This window comes from Podarcis bocagei, assembly GCF_964188305.1.
Source record: "Podarcis bocagei genome assembly, chromosome: 3".
Classification (NCBI taxonomy): domain Eukaryota; kingdom Metazoa; phylum Chordata; class Lepidosauria; order Squamata; family Lacertidae; genus Podarcis; species Podarcis bocagei.
Window position 1 is genome coordinate 2,486,768 of NC_138127.1, and position 26,317 is coordinate 2,513,084.

Below are 26,317 nucleotides of genomic sequence, written 5' to 3' on the forward strand. Positions count from 1 at the left end.
GGGCAGCTGTGGTGGCAGTGGGAGAATGCTACTGCCACATCCTATAGCCTGCAAAATCCTTGTGGTCAGAGAGAGAGGCAAAGGGCAGCCTTTTATTTTCTGATTTATTTTGCCTTCCATGCACACCACAGAATCAGAGAACCATAGAGCTGGAAGGGACCCTGAGGATAATCTAGGCCAACCCCCTGAAATGCAGGAATCTCAGCCATAGCCCCATGACTGATGGCCATCCAACCTTTGCTTCAAAACCACCGATGAAGGAGAGTCCAAAACCTCCCAAGGAAGACTGTTCCACTATCAAACAGCTCTTACTGTCAGAAAGTTCTTCCTGATGTTTAGTCGGAATCTCCTTTCTTGTAACTTGAAGCCATTGGTTCAGGTCTGACCCTCTGGAGCAGGAGAAAACAAGCTTGAGCCATCATCCATGTGACCGCCCTTGAGAGATTTGAAAATGGCTGTTAGATCTCCTCTCAGTCTCCTCTTTTCCAGGCTAAACACATCCAGCTCCCTCATCCGTTCCTCATAAGACTTGGTTTCCAGACCATTGGTCATCTTGGTCGCTCTTCTCTGCACACGTTCCAGCTTGTCAACATCCTTTTTAAACTGTGGCGCTCAGAATGGGACACAGTATTCCAGTGGGGGGTATGAACTACACCAGCTTCAGGATTGGTATTGTTGTGGCCCATCCCCCTTTTTGTATTTTGTGAGTGTAAGGTGGCCTTGGATCCTCCAGACACACCACTTGCTGCCGCCACCACCATCTGCACCTGCAGAGCTTTCCTTGAGCAAATGGGAGGCTCCTCCAGAAATATGGGTGTTATTCCATGGATGGAGTTTCTCTCCACCAGCAGAGGACATGTTCCTGAGCTCCCTAACCCCTCAGCTGGCTTCTGGCTAGCTGTCAGCTTTGAGCCTCCGTCCATTGCAGCAAAACCCACAGAGATTCTTGTGGCATATGAAATATGTTTTTTAACGTAAGCATTTGTGACCCAGAGCCCACTTCATCAGAGGCAAGAGACTGTGTGTTTCAAATACCTGACCATCTAGGCCTTACCCAGTTTCCTCAGAAACCAACCGAAGATAAAATACTAAACCTGAATTACAATAAAAATTAGGATGACAAATCTTATTCTGTTTTCTTTTCAGTTTTTGATGGAGAACGCAGAAAGATAATCTTCCACAAAATGGGCCAATTTCAGAAATATGTTTGCTCGGGCTTTAACTAAAATAGGATTCTATCCTTGGCCTGAGGCACTATCCAGCTCGCTGCAGCTGCCAGAATGAGGAAAGTTGCCTAGGAACCAAAATTAAAGCACATAGGATTATATATATTTTTAAGCTCAAAGCTTCTATTTTTCACATAGCAAACCTCATCAAGATTTTCTTTAGAGTTGCTGTCATTAGTGGCCAAAAGACAACAGTTGGATGAATCAGTCAGAACCTCATTAGACCCTCTCTTTGATGTAATGGGTAAAATGAATACTAGGGTGGAAAATAAGATGAAAGCGCCACAAATGAAAGCATTAACTAAAGCCTTGGGAGATTGGAATGAACAGAACAGACCCACATGACCTATACTGGTCTATTCCAGAAACATCATTTCATAAATCTGAAGGGGAAAATGTAAATAGCCAAGTCAAGGGATGAGATAAAAAAATTGGGAAACCTCCTGCCAACCTTAATTGGAAGAATGAATGCGACTCTTGTTTTCTTTAGCAAAAGTGCACTGAGGAAATGAAACCAAGGGCACTGGATTCTCTTACCGAGCCCCATCAGTGGAAGCTCTGAGCAAGGACTACCGCTTGCATAGTGGAGCTTTCCTCCCCTCACATGCCCCTTGCAATTGGGTCTGGAGAAGATCCGGAGAACCCCCAGAATAATGCATGGAAAGAGGAGAGGGGCGATCATTTCATCTGGCAAGTTGAAATGCTTGTGCAGTTGAAACATCCATCATCGTTCAACACTGAATTCCACCCAGGGCTTTGTTATTTCTTTAAGCAGAAAATGCAAGTTATACAGGAGTCACCACCTCATTCAGAAGAGACTACAGAGGGGGGAAAGTTATGTACAGTGGTACCTCGGGTTAAGTACTTAATTCGTTCCGGAGGTCTGTTCTTAACCTGAAACTGTTCTTAACCTGAAGCACCACTTTAGCTAATGGGGCCTCCTGCTACCGCCGCGCCACCGGAGCCCGATTTCTGTTCTTATCCTGAAGCTAAGTTCTTAACCTGAAGCACTATTTCTGGGTTAGTGGAGTCTGTAACCTGAAGCATATGTAACCTGAAGCGTATGTAACCCGAGGTACCATTGTAATAGGTAACTGATTTGTGGAGCTCCTTATTTAATGCACAAATGCCATTGAAGTACATTTTCTGTGACTATCCTGCAAAAATCTGTACCCGCTAAACAGCCTCTGTCCTTGACGAAACGCAATGGTTCACATGGCAACTTGTCTTTGTTCAGCACCCTGGACAAGGACATTGTGTTAAAGGTACTCTACAATCTGCTTCGGGAGATTTGTTTACTGCAAAAGGGTGATTTCAGAGGTCTTTCCACTCAGAATTGTTACCTGAATAGATCTGTTGAGGAATTCCAGCCCACAGTTTCTTTGAACACCTAACTGATGCCATAAAAGGTATGATGTAATTCACCTGCCTTTGTTGTTCTGTAAAGTACCAGGGCAAGTACTTCACAGCTATCTCTCAATGAATATTGCCAACCGGAGGGATAATTCTGCAGCAGTCGATAGAAAGCGCCAACCCAGCCAAGCAGCCCCGCCATCTTAAACAGCTGGTTTTATATGTCATAAAAGGGCAGCAAATTGTTAACTACCATATTTTTCGCTCTATAGGACGCACTTTTTCCCCTTCAAAAATGAAGGGGAAATGTGTGTGCGTCCTATGGAGCGAAGACGCCATAGCCCCGTGACCCTCTCCCAGCTGGAGAGGTGACGCACGGCTATGGCAGGAACCTCTACAGCCCCGTGTCACCTCTCCAGCCGGGAGAGCGTGCGTGCGGGGCTAAAGCAGCCCCCCGTGACCCTCTCCTAGCTGGAGAGGTGACGCACGGCTATTGAAGCTCCTGCCATAGTCGCGCGTCACCTCTCCAGCCGGGAGAGCGCGTGCAGGGCTAAAGAAGCCATAGCCCCGCGACCCTCTCCCGGCTGGAGAGGTGATGCGCGGCTATTGAGGCTCCTGCCATAGTCGCGCGTCACCTCTCCAGCCGGGAGAGCGCGTGCAGGGCTAAAGAAGCCATAGCCCCGCGACCCTCTCCCGGCTGGAGAGGTGACGCGCGGCTATGGCAGGAGCCTCTCCGCTGCGCCTTTCCGCTGCTCCCTGACCTGCTCTTTGGGGCTGGTGGTGGGCTTCCCTCTGCCAGCCCCAAAGAGCAGGTTGAAAGGAACCTGAAGCCTGGAGAGCGAGAGGGGTCAGTGCACACCGACCACTCTCGCTCTCCAGGCTTCCAAGGTAGCCACCTGAACGGCACCTTGTTTTAGAGTGGGAAAACAAGTGGGGGAAAGTTCTCCCCCTCTCTGTGCAGCGCCTCCTGCCGCTTCACTGAAGGGGTGCTGGGCAGAGAGGGGGAGATTTTTTTTTTCTTGTTCTCCCCCCTCTAAAACAAAGTGCGTCCTATTGTCCGGTGCGTCCTATGGTGCGAAAAATATGGTATTTATTTCATTATTGTATTATTATTATTATTAAAGAAAAGGAGATTTAAAGGTGATCCTACCTGACTCACGCCTTCAGACACAATATGCAAGTCGAAACCGAGCCATCCTTTGCAATTCACACTCCTCTGAATTTTGCAATGCCAAGTAATGTGTACAAAAATCTATGTCCTAAAGTGCGTATAAACATGCACATATTAGTGAAAAGAATACAAAAATGCATTTTACTGAGGGGAATTGCTTTGTGCAAATGTGCTTAATAGACAATGTTGCATACGAAGATACTGTATGTAGATTAGGAGAAATCCACTGATGAGTTTTCACCAGGGTTTTGTTTTTTTAAAAAAATGCAAACTGATGCAAACATGGGGAACTAAACTTAAGATTGAAAAAATGGGAAACTAAAGTTGACAGAATGCACCTTTTTGCATTCAACTCCCATTCAGGTCCTATACGTTTCCTTGCCTTTATGTCCATGTGGATATTACCTGTCAACTTTGGGTTACATTGCATGCATCCAATGAAATATATTAATGTCCATGAAAGCTTATGTCATAATACCTTTTTTAAAATGCCACAAGGCCCTTTCCTGCTCTGGCTGCTGCTACCGTTCTGGAAATTATAACAAAATATACATAAAGCACTGACATGGATGCAAGCTAGGCACTTCAAGCCCTCAATAATTATATGATGAATGTCTGATTTTGAAAACGTGTGCTTGCCATGGAAGTTCTTTGGTGCATGAATATATCTGAAGGTTATATTCAAACCTGTTATCGCATTAATCATAAATAATCAGCGTCCAATTAAAATGGCGTTTTCGTTAAGGGGGAAGGAAGGCTAAATGGCCTGGAGTATGATAGACGCAGAGTATCGCAGTTTCAAAAGGCATCTGTATGACAGCCAGATTATTAACATTCCTTGGAGGCACAGCTGATATGCAAGGACCAGAGCAGATGCCATTTGCACAGGGGCAAAGCAGACACACATCTGGGTCTGGAGCCTCTAGCAAAACAATAGAATAAGGAGTTAATGCAGCTCTTTGCCACTCCACTGTCTCCAGCCTTTGCCATTTATGCTGCAAAGCAGGATTACATGGGTGATGCCAAAAGTACAATGCAGCTAGGAATGTATTAATATTGGGAGTCATTTTGGACTCACAGCTGTTCATGGAGGCACTGGTCAATTCTGTATCCAGGGCAGCTCTCTACCAGCTCCACCTGGTACGCAGGCTGAGACCCTACCTGTCCGCAGACTGTCTTGCAGAGTGGTGCATGCTCTAGTTAACTCCCGCTTGGACTACTGCAATGCGCTCTACGTGGGGCTACCTTTGAAGGTGACCCGGAAAGTACAACTAATCCAGAATGCGGCAGCTAGACTGGTGACTGGGAGCGGCCACCAAGACCACATAACACCGGTCTTCAAAGACCTACATTGGCTCCCAGTACGTTTCCGAGCACAATTCAAAGTGCTGGTGTTGACCTTTAAAGCCCTAAACAGCCTCGGCCCAGTATACCTGAAGGAGCATCTCTACCCCCATCGTTCTGCCCGGACGCTGAGGTCCAGTGCCGAGGGCCTTCTGGCAGTTCCCTCATTGTGAGAGGCAAAGCTACAGGGAACCAGGCAGAGGGCCTTCTCGGTAGTGGCGCCCGCCCTGTGGAACGCCCTCCCATCAGATGTCAAAGAGATAAACAACTACCTGACATTCAGAAGACGTCTTAAGGCAACCCTGTTTAGGGAAGTTTCTAATGTGTGACATCTTAGTGTATTTTTGGTCTTTGTGGAAGCCGCCCAGAGTGGCTGGGGAAACCCAGCCAGATGGGCGGGGTATAAATAATAAATTATTATTATTATTATTATTATTATTATTATTATTATTATTATTATTATTATTACAGTATGTTCAAATTCTTGTTTCGACTGGATTTGTAAGCTTGCATTTAATGGAGCAGATATACTCTAGCTCTGGCTATTACCCGTTTCTTCTTAAACAGAGGAAATCAGTTGGTTCCAGGTCTTTAACACCAAAGTAGCCCCAAACTCCTGTGTGTCATTCCGTTATGGATCGGTGCAGTTAACCAACTGCTGGAACACATCCGGTCCAAATTTCTGCGCAAAATCCTGGGGCTGCCGAATTGTGTGCCATATGCAGCCATGTGTCTGGAAACTGGACAAAGGCTGCTGGAAACCAAAGCATGGCTCACCTCTTTAAAATTCTGGCTCCGCCTACATTTCATGTCTGATCCGTCTTCTTTGACTTTCCACATGCTGGCAGAATCCCACCACTCCAAACCGCTAGCTTGCATTGAGAGCAAAATCAGACCCTGTGGCCTCTCATTTGAGTCGCTTCTTATGCTCCCACAGTTGGAAGCATTCCAGACAATCAAGTGGAGAATCCTAGAGATTGAATTCCAAACCCTTTGCAGTGCTGCCAATAAAACCTTTCCCATTTGGGCTGGAAATTCCACTCTTGTTTGGACAGGACACTTCATATTTACACCAGGTTTGCGATCTCCACCTACGCAGAGCTCTTTCCCTCGCAAGATTTAACGTCTTACCGTCTGCAGTTTTGCAAGGTTAGTAAACAGGTTAGTAACCAGTTTGGGATGTGGGTGGCGCTCAGGTCTAAACCACTGAGCCTCTTGGGCTTGCCGGTCAGAGGGTCAGTGGTTCGAATCCCCATGACAGAGTGAGCTCCCGTAGCTCCTGCCAATCTAGCAGTTCGAAAGCACACCAGTGCAAGTAGATAAATGGGTACAACTGTGGTGGGAAAGTTTCTGCGCGCTCTTGTTTCCATCACAGTGTTCCATTGCACCAGAAGTGGTTTAGTCGTGTTGGCCACATGACCTGGAAAGCTGTCTGTGGACAAACGCTGGCTCCCTCAGCCTGGAAGCAAGATGAGCGCCACAACCCCATTGTCACCTGTGACTGGACTTAACCGCCCACCGTCCTTTACCTTTACCTTTTAGTAACAAGTTTCCCTCACATCAGCAGGAAATCTTAATGCTTGGAACATGGAAGGAAGTACATGTGTGGAGATCAGAGACCTTTTAAAAAAGAGAGAGAGAGTTACTGTCTGACTCAGACATATTGCTACAATTCTTCAGCCCCAAGCTGGAGGTAGAAAATATCTCCGCGAGAAAATATTTCGTCTAGAGAAGAAATTGCAAGCCAGCTTTTCCTCAGGCTAGGCTCCTTCCTAGACTTCCCGCTACTGGAGAATTTCTGTCTCTGAATAGTCTAGTCTGTGATCCTGGAGGCTGATTATCACACCTGCCAAACTGAATCAGCATTAAATGCAGCGTATTTTCCAGCAGGGAGCCAGCATCTGCTAAAAGTAAGTCAGCCATGCTGGCTGTTATGTAAGGAAAAGGTGCGCTTCCTGGAAATGGTCAGTGTGAACAACACTGTATAACCACCATCAGATTAATAGGTTGGTGGTGTGACACATAACAGCTGTAAAGAGGAATCATGTAAGGAAGGTGGACTGTTTCTTGTGGTTCTCTCTTGTGTCATCAGGTGCAGCAAAAGTGTGTGAAGGAATGGCAATACCTTAGCTTTAAAAAAAATGGCTGAACAGTTCTACTTATTGCAGCCCTTCAGTGGATGAGTGCACAGAGTATAGGCTTTGGTGAAGAAGGTTTTCTTGGGTAAAATACAGAGCAGGCATCCCCAAACTCGGCCCTCCAGATGTTTTGGGACTACAACTCCCATCATCCCTAGCTGACAGGACCAGTGGTCAGGGTTGATAGGAATTGTAGTCCCAAAACATAGGGAGTTTAGGGGTGCCTGATACAGAGGAATGAAGAAAGATATGGAGGGGAAGAATGAATTGATTTGGGGGCATTTCCAAATGGACATGAGGAGAGAGATATTTTTCAGGGAGAACCACTACAGAACCCATGAGTGAAGCAGATGTCAAAATCTTAAGTGTTGTGGAAGTCCTCTGAATGCACATTCATTGTCTCTAAATATGCAATCCAGAAACTGAAAGCATTTGGGGTACGAACTATACGGTGATTGCTTTTTTAAAATTTGCTTACAATGACTAATCCATATGACTGGAAGTGGCCGCCGAGACCATATAACACCAGTCTTGAAAGACCTACATTGGCTCCCAGTACGTTTCCGAGCACAATTCAAAGTGTCGGTGCTGACCTTTACAGCCCTAAATGGCCTCAGTCCAGCAGACCTGAAGGAGCGTCTCCACCCCCATCGTTCTACCCGGACACTGAGGTCCAGCACAGAGGGCCTTCTGGCGGTTCCCTCACTGCGAGAAGCCAAGTTACAGGGAACCAGGCAGAGGGCCTTCTCGGTAGTGGCACCCGCCCTGTGGAACGCCCTGCCACCAGATGTCAAAGAGAACAACAACTACCAGACTTTTAGAAGACATCTGAAGGCAGCCCTGTTTAGGGAGGCTTTTAATGTTTGGGGTATTTGATTTTACAGTATTTGATATTTCTTGGAAGCCGCCCAGAGTGGCTAGGGAAGCCCAGCCAGATAGGCGGGGTATAAATAATAAGTTATTATTATTATTTGCCTACAGGAGCAACGCGGAACAATTTCTAAATGCAGGCATCCCAGGCCTACTTGGGAGCTACCAGAGCTTAAGCAGATTCTACCAGGGCTGACACATGTTCTAATACCACCCCCCTACAAATTCCCCCTTAGGCCGACACTGGTTCTGACCCACCCCAGGAAGGCATGCAGCTGCCTGCCACCATTGATATCCCAACCCCACCCTCAGATGAGATTTCCCAATCAATGTGGTGTATCTCAAACGGTGAGCTGGGGACCACCACCGGTGACCCGCAACTCACACTTGCAGAAAAGCTTGGTTCAGCTGGAACTCTGCACGTGGCCCAAGACTGCGTGTGTGATTTGCCTTTGCTCCGAGCCATGAGAGAGTTTTCTTGCCGGACCTGGGGGAAGACCCTAGTGTGATAATCCCTGCACATCCCTGGTGGCTAATTAATTTCAGAACCCAACGCCGTCTCAAAATACAAGTAACAGCCTTAAATCGGCAGATGACCGCTTATTAGGAACAAATGATTATCCACTGACAAGCATGCCCCACAGTAATTAAATATCCTTTTTCATTTCTCAAGAAAGGGAGTTCATTCCCTGTCAGCCTGGATGCGACCACGTTGCCGCTAGATTGTGTTAATTAGGTCAGGTATTTCTTTGCATTTCTGAGAACTTCTAAAGATCATCTTTTTTCCAGCAAAAGGCAAGAGTACCCAGCTAGAAATAGATTGAATAAATGGGCTGCCCACGTGGCCAGGCTTTCACCCTGTGGCATGACAGTTAATTAACTCAACTCTGCAAGGCCAGGAATTATCCATCCATGGCTTTTGTTATGAAATGTTACTTAGGTACAAGCCTGCATCCTTTGTGGTGAGGCTCCTGTCACATTCAAGGTGAGGCAGTAAGATACATTTCAGTGCACAATGGATCCCTGCCTATCCAGCAGGAGTGGGGTTCCACCAGCATGCCAAAGTGGTGCCAGGTGACCAGTCCAATAGCAATGCCAGAGTGGTAGCGGGGATCACCCAGTGTTTGGGTGACAGCCGGGATAGCTTGAGACAGTAGAACACGAGACTCTTTGTCTCAGGGATGTGGTTCCTTCCAACTTTACAATTCTGTGGTTCTGCAATTGGTAGCACTAAGCCAGGGGCCCACTGAACCCTGGCACCAGATCAACCGAAGCTCACAGAACTGTATTTCAGGGTTATTACTTTTATTGAGTGTTCCAGTCACAGATTTCCCACATGATGTGTCATTTGAGCCTGAGATCAAGAAGCAGTTATGAGGTTTGTGTAGCAATTGGTGTATTTATTTGCAGGGAGAAAGGTTTCTGTTTTTCTCCTCACTTACCCAATTTTCAGGCCGTTTGTGGTGTTTTTGCTAAAGAGATCAAGGTGGGTAGGGTGTGTTGAATTTTTCATTTTCCAAATTCCCCAAATGAGGGGTGCTAAAAAGTTGTAACATGACTTGGGAATACAAAATATATTTTGGTTAAATTAATATAATTTAGTTTTGCTTGGTAAGTAAAATGTTTGTAAAAGTGCATAAAAACGATTGCCAGCTATTTGTAGTTACATTATTTTTCTATTTATTTAGCACTACCTGATATTTTCAGAAGGTAACATTGAAATTCTTTGGTTTTCCAAAAGCAGTTTATGTGCTTCTTCATCAAATGTAGACCTGCCAAGCTAAATGTTGTCCCACCCCAAAAAAATAATAGTAGATTTGAATTCCTCGCACCCAAGAAACGTACTTTTACAGCCCCTCACTGAAGAAATGTGCAAAAGAATAAGTTTCACCCCACTAAAATTGCATGCCCTAGTGGGAGGAGGTTGGAGAATGAAAGTGAACTGTGAAGACACTTTCTGAGAACAAATATATATATCCTCAAGAGCTCTGTTTCATAATGAATCCAAGGAAGAGAAAGCTAACAAGCAATTACATTCCTTGGGGTAGTTGTGGGGACTGGTTAATGGGGCAGTGTTTCATTCATACTAATGGACCTGCCTTCTCTGGATAAATACCAGCTGTTTACCAGCTTCATCTGGTATGCAGACTGAGACCCTACCTGCCCTCAGACTGTCTTGCCAGAGTGGTGGATGCTCTAGTTATCTCCCGCTTGTACTACTGCAATGCGCTCTATGTGGGGCTACCTTTGAAGGTGACTCGCAAACTGCAATTAATCTAGAATGTGGCAGCTAGACTGGTGACTGGGAGTGGCTGCCGAGACCATATAACACCGGTCCTGAAAGATCTTCATTGGCTCCCAGTACGTTTCCGAGCACAATTCAAAGTGTTGGTGATGACCTTTAAAGCCCTAAATGGCCTTTGCCCAGTATACCTGAAGGAGCGTCTCCACCCCCACCATCCAGTCCGGACACTGAGGTCCAGCACCGAGGGCCTTCTGGCAGTTCCCTCGCTGTGAGAAGTGAGGTTACAGGGAACCAGGCAGAGGGCCTTCTCAGTAGTGGCGCCTGCCCTGTGGAACGCCCTCCCAGCAGATGTCAAGGCAATAAACAACTATTTTACTTTTAAAAGACAACTGAAGACGGCCTTGTTTAGGGAAGTTTTTTATGTCTGACACTGTATTGTTTTTAATATTCGGTTGGAAGCCGCCCAGAGTGGCTGGGGAAACCCAGCCAGATGGGCAGGGTATAAATAATAAATTATTATACCAAATTAGATAGTACGGTCGTACCTCGGGTTACGAACAGTCCTGCTTACGAACACTTCGGGTTACGAACTGCACAAACCCAGAAGTAGGTGTCCCGGGTTGCGAACTTTGCCCCGGGATACAAGCTCAATCCACTTCTGGGGCCGTGGGAGGCCTATGTAGGGAATGCGCGTCTCAGGTTAAGAATGCTTCGGGTTAAGAATGGACTTCCGAAACGAATAAAGTTCGTAACCTGAGGTACCACTGTAAACTGGATCTATCCAGAACTATAATCTCCCTTGTTGGCCTCAATCTACCCAAAGATAAGTCCCATTAATTTCAATGGTTGAAAGTTAAGACTGATATTAACAGGAAGTGGTGAATATGATGTGGGTTGTGTGCGTGGTTTTTTTTCATTCGATATGTCTAAATAAGCACATGTATAACAAAGCGAATTGCAGGGCGCTATTAGGGTATCATCCATACACAGTAAGCATTATGACGCACTCTCGGCTTTGAATAATCTAACTTCACAGTTCAGTTCCACTTGGTTAGGCAAATTAAAATATGTATGAGTAAATAGCTTTGTGGTTTGTGAATAATGCAGGAACAGTGAGACAAAAGCAGTTTCAAGACCTCTACCAAATGCCACTTGGGATGTAAACCAAAGGACAATGTAGTCAATGGAGTGTCTCTCTTGAGTTCAGGGGGAGCTGGCCTGCACTACTTCATGTTTTACATAAAGGTTGATTACTCAGGCTTTGGGCAAGATTAGTAGGGATGAACTGGAGAGTTTTGCCATTTAATTAAACATCTTCACCCTCAATGCATTTGTTGTTCATTACGCTGTGAAATTGCTTTTCTAGTGGCTTGATATATTTTTGATCTTCTAACGTGACAAGTTGTTTGTTCAGAGCATCTGTAATTCCAGTGGAGGCTAGTATTTGCTGTCTATCCTTTATGCATTTTTTTCCCAAACACTTGCTTTCTTATCTACTGTTAATTTGTAATTTTCATTATATCCCATAGCTAAAACGTAGTCCTCCACCTTCAGGGAACATATTTAACATCATTTGATTCATACATAACATTATTCAAGAGGCCCAGCTTATAACATTATTCATGAGTTGAATATTTTCATCCTCCAAATTAGCCCAGGGGGGTATAATAATCTAAATAAATTTCTTACAGTTGTATTCTCTTCTTCCAAGGAGCTCACAATTGTGTACAGACAATCCCCTTAATCATCAATCCCCTTAATCATGGGTGACACCTGGCTTGAGAGCAGTACATGTGAAAAGGATCTAGGAGTCTTGGTTGACCACAAACTTGACATGAGCCAACAGTGTGACGCGGCAGCTAAAAAAGCCAATGCAATTCTGGGCTGCATCATTAGGAGTATAGCGTCTAGATCAAGGGAAGTAATAGTGCCACTGTATTCTGCTCTGGTCAGACCTCACCTGGAGTACTGTGTCCAGTTCTGGGCACCACAGTTCAAGAAGTACACTGACAAACTGGAACGTGTCCAGAGGAGGGCAACCAAAATGGTCAAAGGCCTGGAAACGATGCCTTATGAGGAACGGCTAAGGGAGCTGGGCATGTTTAGCCTGGAGAAGAGGAGGTTAAGGGGTGATATGATAGCCATGTTCAAATATATAAAAGGATGTCACATAGAGGAGGGAGAAAGGCTGTTTTCTGCTGCTCCAGAGAAGCGGACACGGAGCAATGGAGCCAAACTACAAGAAAGAAGATTCCACCTAAACATTAGGAAGAACTTCCTGACAGTAAGAGCTGTTTGACAGTGGAATTTGCTGCCAAGGAGTGTGGTGGAGTCTCCTTCTTTGGAGGTCTTTAAGAAGAGGCTTGACAACCATATGTCAGGAGTGCTCTGATGGTGTTTCCTGCTTGGCAGGGGGTTGGACTCGATGGCCCTTGTGGTCTCTTCCAACTCTATGATTCTATGATTCTATGATCAAAACAATCCCGTGATGTATGCTAGCCTAAGAATTGGTCAGTTAAACAAAAGTTCTTCAGTGAATTCACAGCTGGGTAGAGAACTTACCCTCCCTGGTCCTAGTCTTTCACTTAAGTCATACCACACATATGAGTAAGGCTCATGTTGGGGGTTCCCAACAAGGTGCCTTCTGGTATTGTAGGCTACAACTCCCTCTCAGCATGGCCAATTTTCCAGGATTGATGGGAATTGTAGTCAAGCAAATTCTTGAAGACATCACGTTGGGCTTCAGGCTTTAATTGGTAGGTTGATCAACTGGCTGTCTGGCCTGAACCCTAAAGTTGGAAGGGGCTCTCCCAAACTTTGACTCAGAGATGCCCAGTTTCCTTGGCTATTTCCACCATTTTAATCCTTTGCAGCTGCTCCTCCCTGAGCTACTGTTTTTCAGCTACCTTTTCCCCCTTAATGTACACGTTCTTTTATGTAAGCATCCATTTCATTTTTTGTTTTTTTAAAAGATATTTATTAGAATTTTACAAACAATAAAAAGTTACAGAATTAAGGATAAAAAATAGAACAGAGTAGCAATAATAAAAGAAAAAGAGATACAAAAATACAGAAACAAAATACATAAAAAGTAAAAAGAAAGTTAGAAAAAAGAAAAAAAAAGAATCAATATTTTCATGTCTTATATTTCAGTTACTTGTTTCCTGACCTCCTCACACCCCCCTTTTTTGTATTCCAGTTCAAATATTTAATTCAGCAAATCCTTACCCTCTATCATTTATCTTTACTTAATATCTTAACCTATTTATAACTATATATTTCCAACCATTGTCAATCCGTATTTACATATTCTTATTAATCTTTTTACCAATACCGCTTATTTTCAATCCAACATCCCTTTAACATTCATTAATTTTACAGTATTTCTGCAAATAGTCTTTAAATTTCTTCCAGTCTTCTTCCACCACTTCTTCTCCCTGATCTCGGATTCTGCCGGTCATTTCTGCCAGTTGCATGTAGTCCATCACCTTCATCTGCCATTCTTCCAGTGTGGGTAAATCTTGTGTCTGTAAGCATCCATTTCGAACCAGTGCTATGTATTCCGAGATGGAAACATTGGTGGTCATCAGGGAGTGCTAAAGGCAGCAGCATGTGTGAAGACAAGGTGCTGTATGGTTTTAACTATTCAATTTGTTATTGCTTTCACCGAATTTCAAATTATCGAGGGGGACAGTTATAGCAGCAGCAGAGAGGGCCGTGCAGGATCTTGTCCTAGCAAGAGAAGTTATTTAAAAGGATGAGGCTGGATTGGTCCTAAGGAGTGACAGCTGACTGATAGGGCAGCTGGTATTGCAGCCTAGTTGGCCCTTTGAGGAACATAGTTCCACTTCCAAGGCATGTAGTAGAATATGGCCTTAATGGTGCAGGAGATAGGGCAATGGAGCCTTGCTCTGGGACAGGAAGACAGACACACAGCCGTACCCTGAACACTGATGTAATGTATCATACACAACATGCACCGAACTGCATGAGGTATACCTATTTTACCTTAGTGTCTGGCATTCTGTGTATCAATGAATGCTATTTTCACAGTACTACTGGTTATGGGTCAATGAGAAAACACGATTATCCTCCTTTCCTCACTTAAACTTCATTCAAACAGATTGATTATGCTTTTAATATGCAATTACCACGCTTTTGCTTTAAAGGCTAGCACTACAAGCTTACAATTACCGCTCTGCACTGATAAAAAATACCTAGCTGGAAAAGCCTTATTGATTTGCTTCTGGGTTGTTAAACCAGCTCTTCAAATCTTTCAATGGGATCCTCCAAACGGATCCTCCAAAAGAAATTAAAAGGGATCATACAGCCTAACCCCTTCCGCCACCCGCCCCTGGCAACTCACAACAATATGTTCTCTTCTGCTTGTATCAATCAGGTAGTGAGCAGCTGTATTGTGATTCTCTCCATATACCGACAAATTCTCATTTATTTCACCGAAATTCCACTGGCCAAAAACCTAGTATAGTAGATAAGAGAACAAAGCTTATCACTGATTGCTTCTGAACAGAAAAGCAGAGAACTTTTGAAAGCTGCATTACACACGTCATCCAATAAGTTCTACCATGAACAACTTGGCTTTTAAGAAGCTTCCTAATGTTGTTTATTATTATCTATTAAATTTGTATACCACCCTTCATCCATACATCTCAGGACAGTTCATAACATAAATATACAAGATAAACATACATAATAAAAGCAAAACAAACCAGTAACCCCCTTCACCCATCCCCACAAACAAATTTAAAACGATATAGGATGTTAGTCAGCCAAAGGCCTAGTTGAAGAGGAAAGTTTTTGTCTGGCACCTAAAGGTGAACAATGAAGGCACCAGGACAGTCATTAATAATGATTTAGTAAGATTGTGGCAAGTGCATTATAATAATTATATACATGCTTGGCGAAATAACTCTTTTCACTTTTACAGCAGCAAAAATGTGTATCAATGAGCATTTTTGTGTTGGCCTCATTTTAAAAGCATGTCTACTTTGCTAATCCTATACCAAGGCATGCTGATTTTTAAACCTTATAGTCTATTTACAAGCTCCTGAACAAGAACTAGTTGATAGGATTGCATGGCGATATTTTATGCTTCTCAGTGCCTGCTAACCGTTCTGGTGCATGTGAGCAGGCACAGTGTTCATGTTGGCATAGCTCCAGAGCTCAGCAACACACACAAAATGAACTGCCTTTACATCTTTTTAAATATTTGCATCATGAAGCCAAATTCATTTTCAGTGCAGAAATCCCCTTTAGGATTTCCTTTCTATACAATTTCAATAGAAAGAGCTCCTGGATGTTCAGTTCAAAAATTCTGACTATGAAGAGCTACAGAATATCTCCTTCTTAACTTTGACATAGGGGGGGAAATACATGTGAATAAAAAGATATGTGTAAATCTTTCAGGAACAGTATTCCTGCCTTAAATAAATCTCTTAACCAATAGCCTTAAGCTGATAAGATAGCAGTCTGGACCAGATCACAAACTTACCAAAGATGGATCGCATCATACTCATTTCAGTGATTTCCATTCCTGACCACAGACAAGCATGTGAACTGAAGTAATTTCCTCTTCCTTTTCTACCTGAATTCTCCAGCATCCTTAATTTGGGATGCAAGGTTAAGTACAGAACTGATATTGTTGTCTCACATGCGTATTCTCCTGGGGACTTGCCAGCCATGCCCTGAATCTAAGAATGGATGCATATAATATAGCTGCCACCAAGAGAATGCTACTTCAGATTTTCCTTTTTTAAATGTGGTGGCATAGAGAGAAAAATGATCTATTCATGAAAGAGTTGGCTTTGTTCACCAATACTAAGGCATCAGGATGCAGAAAGTCACAACTAAACACTACCTGCTAATGGGTTTGTGCTTATGTTAAGGAGAGCAAACTTGAAGTTTGCTTTGCAGAAGCAAATGTGAATGGTCAAGGGTTTTTTTTAATTCAACAGATCCCCAAATGAAAAGCTTTGATGAGTCAAACTCTATCAGTGCCAGGAAGATAAAGGAAATTGAATGCATGAGCCGCTTTTTTAAATAGAAAAACTATTCTGTTTTATCTTCTTGTTTGATCGGAGATACATCTTGCCACTCACCATGTTGTATGTTACTGTTCTGACATCAGGGCAAGATAACAATGAAAACAATACCAGAGATCATGATCCAATCCACAATTTTGTGCTCTTAAATCTCACTGAAATCAATGTGGATTTAAAGGGCTCGGAGCTCTCTGATGGATTGTAGCTAACAATATATAACCAATTCATCAATGGGAATACAAGGCTTAAATAAGAGGGATGAATTTATTTTCCGTTCTTTTCATCCTGAATGCATTTCTAATCTCAGGCAAAAACCTGGCTATTACCTGTGGTTATAATAATTTATGAAACACCATCCTAGATTTCAGCTCAATTTACAACTGTCTGTTGGCCTGCGTTATTACAGAATGAAGATTTCCCCTTCCAGAGATAAAAAGGTAAAGGTAAAGGTACCCCTGCCCGTACAGGCCAGTCGTGTCCGACTCTGGGGTTGCGCGCCCATCTCGCTTAAGAGGCTGGGGGCCAGCGCTGTCCGAAGACACTTCCGGGTCACGTGGCCAGCATGACGAAGCTGCTCTGGCGAGCCTACACCAGTGCAGCACACGGAAACGCTGTTTACCTTCCCGCTACAAAGCGGTCCCTATTTATCTACTTGCACTTAAGGGTGCTTTTGAACTGCTAGGTGGGCAGGAGCTGGGACCGAATGACGGGAGCTCACCCCGCCACGGGGATTCGAACCGCCGACCATGCGATCGGCAAGTCCTAGGCGCTGAGGTTTTACCCACAGCGCCACCCGCGTCTATCCAGAGATAGGCATCCCTTAAAATTTGTGATATCTTAAAACCCTAGTAATCATTTAAGACTGCCTTTTTCATTTTACACTCAGTAACAAACGTGTTATCAAATAGCAATCTGACTTTAGCAACCACGAAAAATATATCTCGGCAGATTAGTGTCATGTAATGAACAGAGCATCGCTGTGCTGGACGTTTGTGGGTTTTCTTTTCAGCACACAACTTGGCAGAAGCTGTGTGCGCGCACACAAAAGTTCCTGCCAAAATACAAGCCACCCATTGTAGGGGGGAAATCAGTTTTCATCTTGAACAGTGCTCAGCGCGATCCTCCATCCTTTTCTCTTGGCAAGCAGTTTGACACGAAAGCGGGAAGGAGCATACAGAATTCTGTTGTGGATCATCTTCGTTAAAAATGGTTATGGCCAAAAGTTTCACCCCCTGTTCCAACTCCTCCACTGTTTAGTGAAACAGTTCCCTACATTTTAGCCAAGCACTGAAATTTAAAACAAAACGGTAACCACTACGTTAGATTACTGCAATGTGTTACATGTTGGGCTGCCTCTTAAGATAGTTTGGACACTTCAGATGGTGCAGAATTTGGCAGCCAGGTTGCTCACTAAGGCAAGGTCGTTTGCAGGGACGCGGACTTAGAAAAAATATTGGGGGGGCCCGGGAAAGCTCATGAATAATAAATAAGCTCATGAATATGCAAATAAAGTGGCTCCGGCCCTAAATAGGGCAAGCCATGCCCCCCCAGCCAGCCGATTGGCTGGCTGGGAGGTGTGGCCAGTCGGGATTCCCCTGTTCTCGCGGGATTTCCGGCAGTGCCTCCGATTAGGGCGCGCGGCTGGCTGGCTGGCTGGCGAAGGAGCAGGTGAGGAGGAGGCTGGGGACGGCGGCGGCGCTCTGCTGGAAGGGCGCCTGCCCGAGATTATTGGGGGGGCTGAGCCCCCCAAAAAAATTTTTTGAGGGGGCTCGAGCCCCCTCAAGCCCCATGGAGTCAGCGCCTATGGTCGTTTGAGCATATTACACTGATCCTGGCCCAACTGCTCTGGCTTGCCAATTAGTTTCTGGGCCCAATTCAACGTGCTGGTTTTGACCTATAAAGCCTTAAACAGCTCAGGACCACAATACCTCAAGGACCACCTCTTCCCATATGAACCCACCCAGACCCTGAGATCATCTTCTGAGACCCTCCTTGTGTGCCTCCTTCTTGAGTGGCCAAGAGGGTGGAAACACAAGAACGGGCCTTTTCTGCAGTGGCTCCCCTTCTGTGGGATACTCTCCCCAGGGAAGTTCACCTGGCGCCTTCATTGTACACCTTTAGGAGCCAGGCAAAAACATTCCTTTTTAACCAGGTCTTTGATCGATATGATTGACACCCAATGCCCTTTTAAAATGTGTTGGGGGGCGTGTTATTGGGTTGTTTTTATTTTTGTTGTTGTTATGTATTTTGTATTTTTATATTGTGATCTTCTCCAGTGAACTTCCCTGAAACCTGTGGGTATAGGGGGGTATACAAATTTAATTACTAACAACAATAATTTAGATGGCTGTAACTTGCCCTGGGACCTGCTAGTGAAGAGGGGTAATAAAATTAATAAATGCACACGGTGTGATTTCTGGTTTTCCACTGTTCATCAATATAGGACGAAAGAGGCAGAGAGGTAGATTAGGTAGCTAATGCTCAGTAGGTGCAGGAACAACGGAAGCTTGAATATAAAGGGATACATTTCATTTTACATACTTGTAAAAAGCTGAACATGGATTAAAAGCCATATAAGGAAACTTAGTAGTGTCAGTTGAGAGTAGTGTCAGTTGAGTGCTGGTGGTTGCTAGGTTGCGGAGGTCCTTGTGACACGCCCTTCATAGTGACACCTCCCTCTGCTGACTCCTTGGTCACTAGGGCTCTCGAGGCATAGCCATCTCCTTTGGTTTGATCATTCAGCGAGTGAGAGAGAAAGTGGATGGAGATGCAAGTAGACTTTCTCATCAGCATCTGTATTCTGTGCTGATAATGCTCCATGACAGTCTTAGGGAACATTTAAAAGATTAAGATCAGGAATAATATAAATGCTTCATCCAGCCCTTCTGGGCATCTTTATGACTGCACCCACTGTTTTGTAACAGTGAAGGGAAGTGAGTGTGGATTCTGCTTACACATTAGAAAAGGAAAACTACCGCACTTTTTGCCCTATAGGGCGCACTAACCCATAGGATGCACCTAGTTTTCAGGGGGGGAAATCAAGGGAAAAATATGATCCCCCCCCCACAGCTCTGGGAGCACCGGACAGGCTGCACGCAGTCTGTGCGCTACTCCAAGACCTTCTTCCTGCTTTTGCGGGAGGTGGCGGAATTCCCCCACCTCCTAAAAAAGCCAGCAGAAGCCGCACAGCCCCTTTAAAGAGCGTGCGGCTTTTGCCTGCTTTTGCGGGAGGTGGGGGAATTCCCCCATCTCCTGCAAAAGCCCACAGGAGGGAGAAGGGTCGGACTCGGCCAGTCGCACGCCTTCCCACTGCCCCCCGATCCTCTGGGGCTGGCGATGGGGGGAAGTGCTGCTTTTCCCCACCGCCAGCCTCAAAGAGCAGACTCTTCTGGCTTCAGCGAAAGCAACGCGAAGCCTCCGGAGCGCAGGCTTCCTAGGCTTCGCATTGCTATCGCTGAAGCCAAGGAGCCTGCATTCACCCCATAGGACGCACACACATTTCCCCTTCACTTTTGGAGGGGGAAAAGTGCGTCCTATAGGGCAAAAAATACGGTAATAAGATATCACACCTTGTAAAAGGGTGTTCTTTTTTGGGCTAGTGACACAAGAGTCGCTTGATAACTCGCCATGGGAGCATTAAGCATGCCCTCTGGAGAGGGTGATATCTTGCATTGTCTTCCTCCCCTTCCTGCCTCCCAGGGCCCATCTTTCAAAGGACAGCCAGGGTACAAAACCCTTCAGCATGCTGATGTTTCTTCTATAGTAATATTAGTATGTGGTATTTGAGGTTTCCCTTTTAAACATCCCTTCTCCACACTAAGCAAACCCATCTCTTTCAATGAGATGATGAGAATTGTCTTATAATATCCAGAGGATGCTATTCTGGCTACAGTATTCAAGCACTCTCTTCACAGGATACCCATAATGATTGCCTAGGAAAGTGAATTCATCTTGAGTTTTGCGTCATGAATGTTCAAACCAGTTTAGGGATGTAGATCAGGAGAGTGCTGTGAGTCCCATTTCTCACCTTTCAATGGGCCTTCTCTGCAGTGACTCCCCATCTGTTGAATGCTCTCCCCAGAAAAGCATTCCTTTTTAACCAGGCCTTTGGGTGATCTGATTTTCATCCTATATCCTTTTAAAATGTGTTGGGGCTGAACATGGATTAAAAGTCATATAAAGAAACTTAGTAGTGTCAGTTGAGTGCTGGTGGTTGCTAGGTTGCGGAGGTCCTTGTGACACGCCCTTCATTGTGACACCTCTCTCTGCTGGCTCCTTGGTCACTAGGGCTCTAGACGCATAGCGATCTCCTTTGGATTGATCATTCAGCGAGTGAGAGAGAGAGTGGATGGAGATGTAAGTAGACTTTCTCATCAGCATCTGCATTCTGTGCTGATAATGCTCCATGACAGTCTTAGGGAACATTTAAAATAGGGAGGTCCTAAAGAACAGCAGGACATTCCAGGATCAAATCAGAAACTGGGACAGCTTCTGTAAATTTGGGGAAACATTCCTTTTTAACCAGGACCACCTCTCTCCATATGATCCGATCATCATCTGAGGCCCTTCTTCATCTGCCTCCTCCACAAGAGATTTGGATGGTGGCAGCACGAGAATGGGACTTTTCTGTAATGGCTCCCCATTTGTGGAATGCTCTCCCTAAGCAGCTTCAGCTGGCACCTTCATTATACTTCTTTAGGTGCCAGAAGAAAACGTTCGTCTTCAACTGGGCCTTGGGCTGATTGACATCTGATGCCCTTTTAAATGTGTTGCGTGAGTGGGTTGTTGGTTTGTTCCTCTTGTTTTTATTATGCATTTTGTCTTTTTTTAAATTATTCTTATGTTGAGAACCATTCCGAGGTCTATGGTATGCAAATTTAAACAATTAATAATAACAATGTAAAGTAAAGGTAATGGGACCCCTGACCATTAGGTCCAGTCGTGACCGACTCTGGGGTTGCGGTGCTCATCTCGCTTTATTGGCCAAGGGAGCCGGCGTACAGCTTCCGGGTCACATGGCCAGCATGCCTAATCCGCCTCTGGCAAACCAGAGCAGCGCACGGAAACGCCATTTACCTTCCCACTGGAGCGGTACCTATTTATCTACTTGCACTGGCGTGCTTTCGAACTGCTAGGTTGGCAGAAGCAGGGACCAAGCAACGGGAGCTCACCCTGTCATGGGGATTCGAACTGCCGACCTTCGGATCAGCAAGTCCTAGGCTCTGTGGTTTAACCCACCTGTGTCCCCCCAATAACAATGTATGTTAGTACAATTTTAGAGAAATACACTGTTTGTAGTCATCTAAATATTTCCATGCCATGTAGCATTGTAACCTATTCTCATTCTTTTCTATTGGAACATTAAAAGTCTGTTGCTATGTAGTTAGAAAGGTGGGAAACAGTGGCAAGGTAGATCTTCCAATTTTATATTGTTGCTTGATGGAGATCTAAATGAGAAGCATGAAACTGAAGATAATTTTCCAGTATATTTTCTGCCTGCCACTTATAAAATGTTCCCATTGAAATAGTAGTAGCAAGGAGGCCAATATTCACTCAGGGCTTGTCCTCAGTTGAGTATTACTTAGCTGTTAATCCACTATTTCTGCTTGCATTAGAATTTGTTTTTGAGGAGGTGGTTTAGTCCTCCCCTTTTATTGCAAGTAGGTGTTCCGTTTTGTTCATCCCCACTTTTCTAATTTGTTGATTCTTTTATGCAGTGCTGTTTTTCTAGAAAAAACGGTGCTGGAACTCACCATGAACACTTCCCTCGTTCTTTTAGAACGGCAATGGCACTCGCCTGAGAGGTGCTCTTAAAAAACTGAGTTTTTTAAGCAAGTTCTGGCTGAAAAAAGCTCTGATTTCATGCTAGCTAAGTACCATCAGGGCATGTGCAGTTAGTTTAAATGCACACCTTTTTTAAAAAAACAGCCTTTCTGTGCAATGTATAGCAGCAGTTACAGCTTGAACAGGCACAGATCAAATACAGTGGTACCTCTGGTTACATACGCTTCAGGTTGCATATGCTTCAGATTACACACTCTGCTAAACTAGAAGTAGTGCTTCAGGTTAAGAACTTTGCTTCAGGATAAGAACAGAAATTGGGCTCCGGCAGCGCGGCGGCAGCAGGAGGCCTAATTAGCCAAAGTGGTGCTTCAGGTTAAGAACAGTTTCAGGTTAAGTACAGACCTCCCGAACGAATTAAGTGAGTAACCCGAGGTACCACTGTAGTGGACTCCCTGACAAACATGACATTGGCTGCCACTGGTGTGAATGAAGAAACTTGCCCTGTAATGGTCACAAGCACAGAGCGAGGACTGCGGTTGTTTCATTTGAGCAGTTTATATAATGCAGGTAGAAAACTCACCATTCTGACACTTGTTGTGAACATACCACATAGCACAGGCTGAGTTCTAACCATGGGGCTTGTGGACTCTCCTAACTGGGAGGTTTTTCAGCAGAGGTCAAGGGGCCATCTGTCATGGATGCTTTGGCTGTGGTTCTTGCATTGCATGGGGTTGGACTAGATGACCCTTGCAATTCTATGGTCCTAAGGAAGGCGTTAAAACATTTCAACTTTTGTTGTTTAAAACAACTAAACTTGCAGCACGCACAGGGTTTGAGCAGCGAGTCAGATTTCACTTGGAAAGGCTTCGGTGCAGAGAGCATTAATGAGGCCTTGAAGCATCTGCCGTAAGAGCTGGAAATCAGAAAGCGTTCCCTTGCAAAGGTGACCAAAGGCCTACTCTAGAATCTGCTTTTGAAGGGAGAGGGAAGGGTTGCTTTCTATATTTTATACCTAAGAAGGATCTTCATATATACCTAAGAAGGATCTTCATATTCTCTGTAAGTTAATTTCTGAGCTAAGGGCCCCTCAAGGAATGCAAGATAAGACAGAGACTGTAAGCCAGAAATAGCCTCGCTTTAGGAATGCAAGATAAAAAAAGACACAGACGGGAGGAGACGGGAGGAGACAGGGGGATGAAGGACGCTTAGAAAGAACAATAGGGAGGGCTGTTTTAGAAGGCTATAGACATGCTAAAAATAAGTTGAAAACTTTTTCGGGAGGGCGTGGGGAGGAGGGAGAGAGCCCACTCAAGGTATAAGAAAATCTGCAGAGGGGTATTTTCTGGGCAGTCAGTTTTTCCAGAATTTATTCTGCTGGCTGTCTCCTGTGCACAGAGAATAAAACTGCTTTCCTCCAAAGAAGGATCTTTCCTGGTGTTTACTTTTACTCTCTCTCTGGATCTGAGGACGCGGGCCAACGATTCCCTGGCATGGACTAGGCTCAGCCTACATCTTGGTTCCCTGACCGGGAATCTGCCCCACCTCAGAGGGCTGGAGAGAGCCAGGCTCAACCTGGTGGACAGCTCGGATCGGTGATTGCAGGCTCCACGCGCGCACCCTACCAATTTGTGGGGGGAACCAGCCACACCGCTCCAGAGCAAGGACCCAGGTCGAGGGAGGAAAGAGGACTGGCCAGGGAAGGGACTCTGCAGCAGAAACACGGTAAGCCCAAGGGAAAGGGCTGGGCATGGGGCCCAAGGGAAAAAAGGGAGGCCTGATCAGCCTCACCTGGTTATGCAGTAGTGTGCAGCCAGGAAGGGAAAAAAAAGGGCGTGGCAGTGGTGTGCCACCAACAAGGTTTTTTTGTTTTTTTGTTTTTTGTTTTTGTTTTTTTGGTAAAAAGAAAAAGCAGCAAAGGGTGCTGCTAGGGCCCCGGTCGAAGTCTAAGCGCTGCCGGTTATGGTTGGTTGTTGGTTTTGTGCCCAGAAAAAGCAGCAAAGGGTGCTGCTAGGGCCCCGGTCGAAGTCTAAGCGCTGCCGGTTATGGTTGGTTGTTGGTTTTGTGCCCAGAAAAAGCAGCAAAGGGTGCTGCTAGGGCCCCGGTCGAAGTCTAAGCGCTGCCGGTTGTGGTTGTGGTTGGTTTTGTGCCCAGAAGAAGCAGTAAAAGGTGCTCTTGGGCCCCGGTCGAAGTTGTGAAGCACTGCCGGTTGTGATTTTGGTTTTTGGGGGGGGAAAAGGGGTTGGGGGAGGCGCATGGGTTTTTCTGAATGTGCGTGTGGGGACACTCCAGTGAATGTTTTGAGTATGTGAGACGTTGAAAGCAACGTCTGGCCTGTGACTGAGTGAAAAAAATAACGTTAGGAGGAGGGAGTGTCCCAATATCCCAAGTGTCCAAGTGTTCTAGGGTCATGGAGAAAAAGCAGTAAAACAACTCCCATGACCCCCCCCCCTGCAATGCTTTCCTGAACAAATTGAAAAGATGCCACGAAGGGAGAAGATTGGGGATTTTAAAAACCTGATGAAAAAAATAGACTCCAACACTTATGTGGAGTTCCTAACCGTCTCCCATGGCTCAAGTAAAGTAGAACTGTGATTACCTGTGCCATGCCAAACTGTGCCCAGTATGGCAGCAAGTACAAGTTAAAAAGCCAGTAGTTTTGCCAGTCCCAGAAGAGAAGTCCCAGAAGAAAAAGAGGAAGGAATAATTAGCCCCCCTCCACCCTATGCAGCAACTGCACCAGGGCTAAATGAGGTTTCCCCTACCCAACCCCCAAGAAAAGAGACTGAGGGAGAAAAGAAAGTGAAGAGGAAAGTGAAGAAGAAGGTGGTATAGAGAATGAAGAATTCAGAAGGTGAAGTGGACAAGCAGTCCAAAAGAGTGTTTCAGTATGTAGAACCATGTGGCTTCTTGAGTTCTAGAAGCAGTACAATGCAAGGATGTGAACTGGCAGAAAGAAACAGAAGGGAAGGCTTTGAGAGCCGCATAGGACAGAACTGTTAAAAAAAAAAAAAGGACAATTAAACCCGAGGGATCAAAGAACCCTGGGATTACAATACTGACCATTGAGGAAATCTGCAAGATAAATGCCCTCAGGGCAGCGGACAATACTAATAGTTGCAATTGAGGCAGCTAAAACTCCACTTTGATGGCCCCACTCCACTGAGTGTATGACCCCCTGGAGTCATCCGATGCCCAGGACCACAGACCTCCAAGCACCTTAAATCAGAATCCTTCTTTCGAAGAGGACCTGGCCAAAATAATTAGGGGTTTGTCTTCAAACAGCCAGAAAGCCAAAAATGCAATCTCAGAGTGAGCGAGGGTGTCCACGGGAGGGGCAGAGAACGCCTAGGGAAAAAGCCAGTGCGCCATCTGCAGGCAAGAGGGTCACTGGAAAATGGAATGCCCAAAGGCCCCACGCCCGACACACCCCACTCCCCACAGGGTGGGAACAGTAACCAAAGTTCCGATGCCTATGTACCCAGCCATGAGCCTCAGCGCTACAGCCACAAGCCCAGCTCTGAACTCCAGAAAAATCAAGGCAGAGGGCAAGAACAGGGATCTGTGCAGGGATACCCCATGGCCTGAACCCCACCTCTCCAGTCCTGAGAGACGAAAAAAAAACTTATTAGGATAAACCAGGCCCAACAAACGCAGGTTCCCAGAAGCTGCCTGGCCCTGGTCCAACAATGGTTGCTCGGCACACAGAATGAGGTTTCTGAAAATGATTTGCTCAAAGACTGTTGCAGAAGCAAGTGAACTAACTGTTTCTCATTCATGAAAGTAACAGGACATCAGCTTTTTTTTTTTTTTTTCCCTTGTGCCAGGTGCTTGGAGTAGCTTATCTCTTGGCAGCTATCTCAGAAGGACACTGCTGCATTCAGCCAGCTACCCTGAACCTCACACTTTCTGGATTTACAGTTCAGCCACAAAAAACCCAGAAGGCCAAGAGTTAACCACCCCCCTGCCCCAAAGTACTAACCTGGAAAAGTGACTTTCTTAAAAAGCAAGTGAATATTTTCTGTGAACTTTGTCAAGTTTTTCTTTTAAGGTGCAATTTTACTCTGAAAGGAGCTGCGGCATAGGAATTGATACTTTGAGGAATTTGAAACTTTGCCAGAAGCAAG

At 45.1% G+C, this 26,317-nt stretch overlaps 1 long non-coding RNA gene across 2 annotated transcripts; it reads right to left on the bottom strand.

Annotated features, from left to right (window-relative positions):
- Nucleotides 1–1,193: 1,193 nt before the first annotated feature.
- Nucleotides 1,194–19,038, bottom strand: LOC308584518. 2 transcript variants are annotated; one of them, XR_014006877.1, is made up of 4 exons: nucleotides 18,951–19,038; nucleotides 6,630–6,714; nucleotides 3,730–3,838; nucleotides 1,194–2,467 (listed from the first exon to the last, which is right to left on the bottom strand). It is a non-coding gene; the product is annotated as an uncharacterized lncRNA (long non-coding RNA). The 2 variants fall into 2 exon arrangements; XR_014006878.1 differs by lacking the exon at nucleotides 18,951–19,038 and having other exon boundaries at nucleotides 6,630–7,336.
- Nucleotides 19,039–26,317: the final 7,279 nt, after the last annotated feature.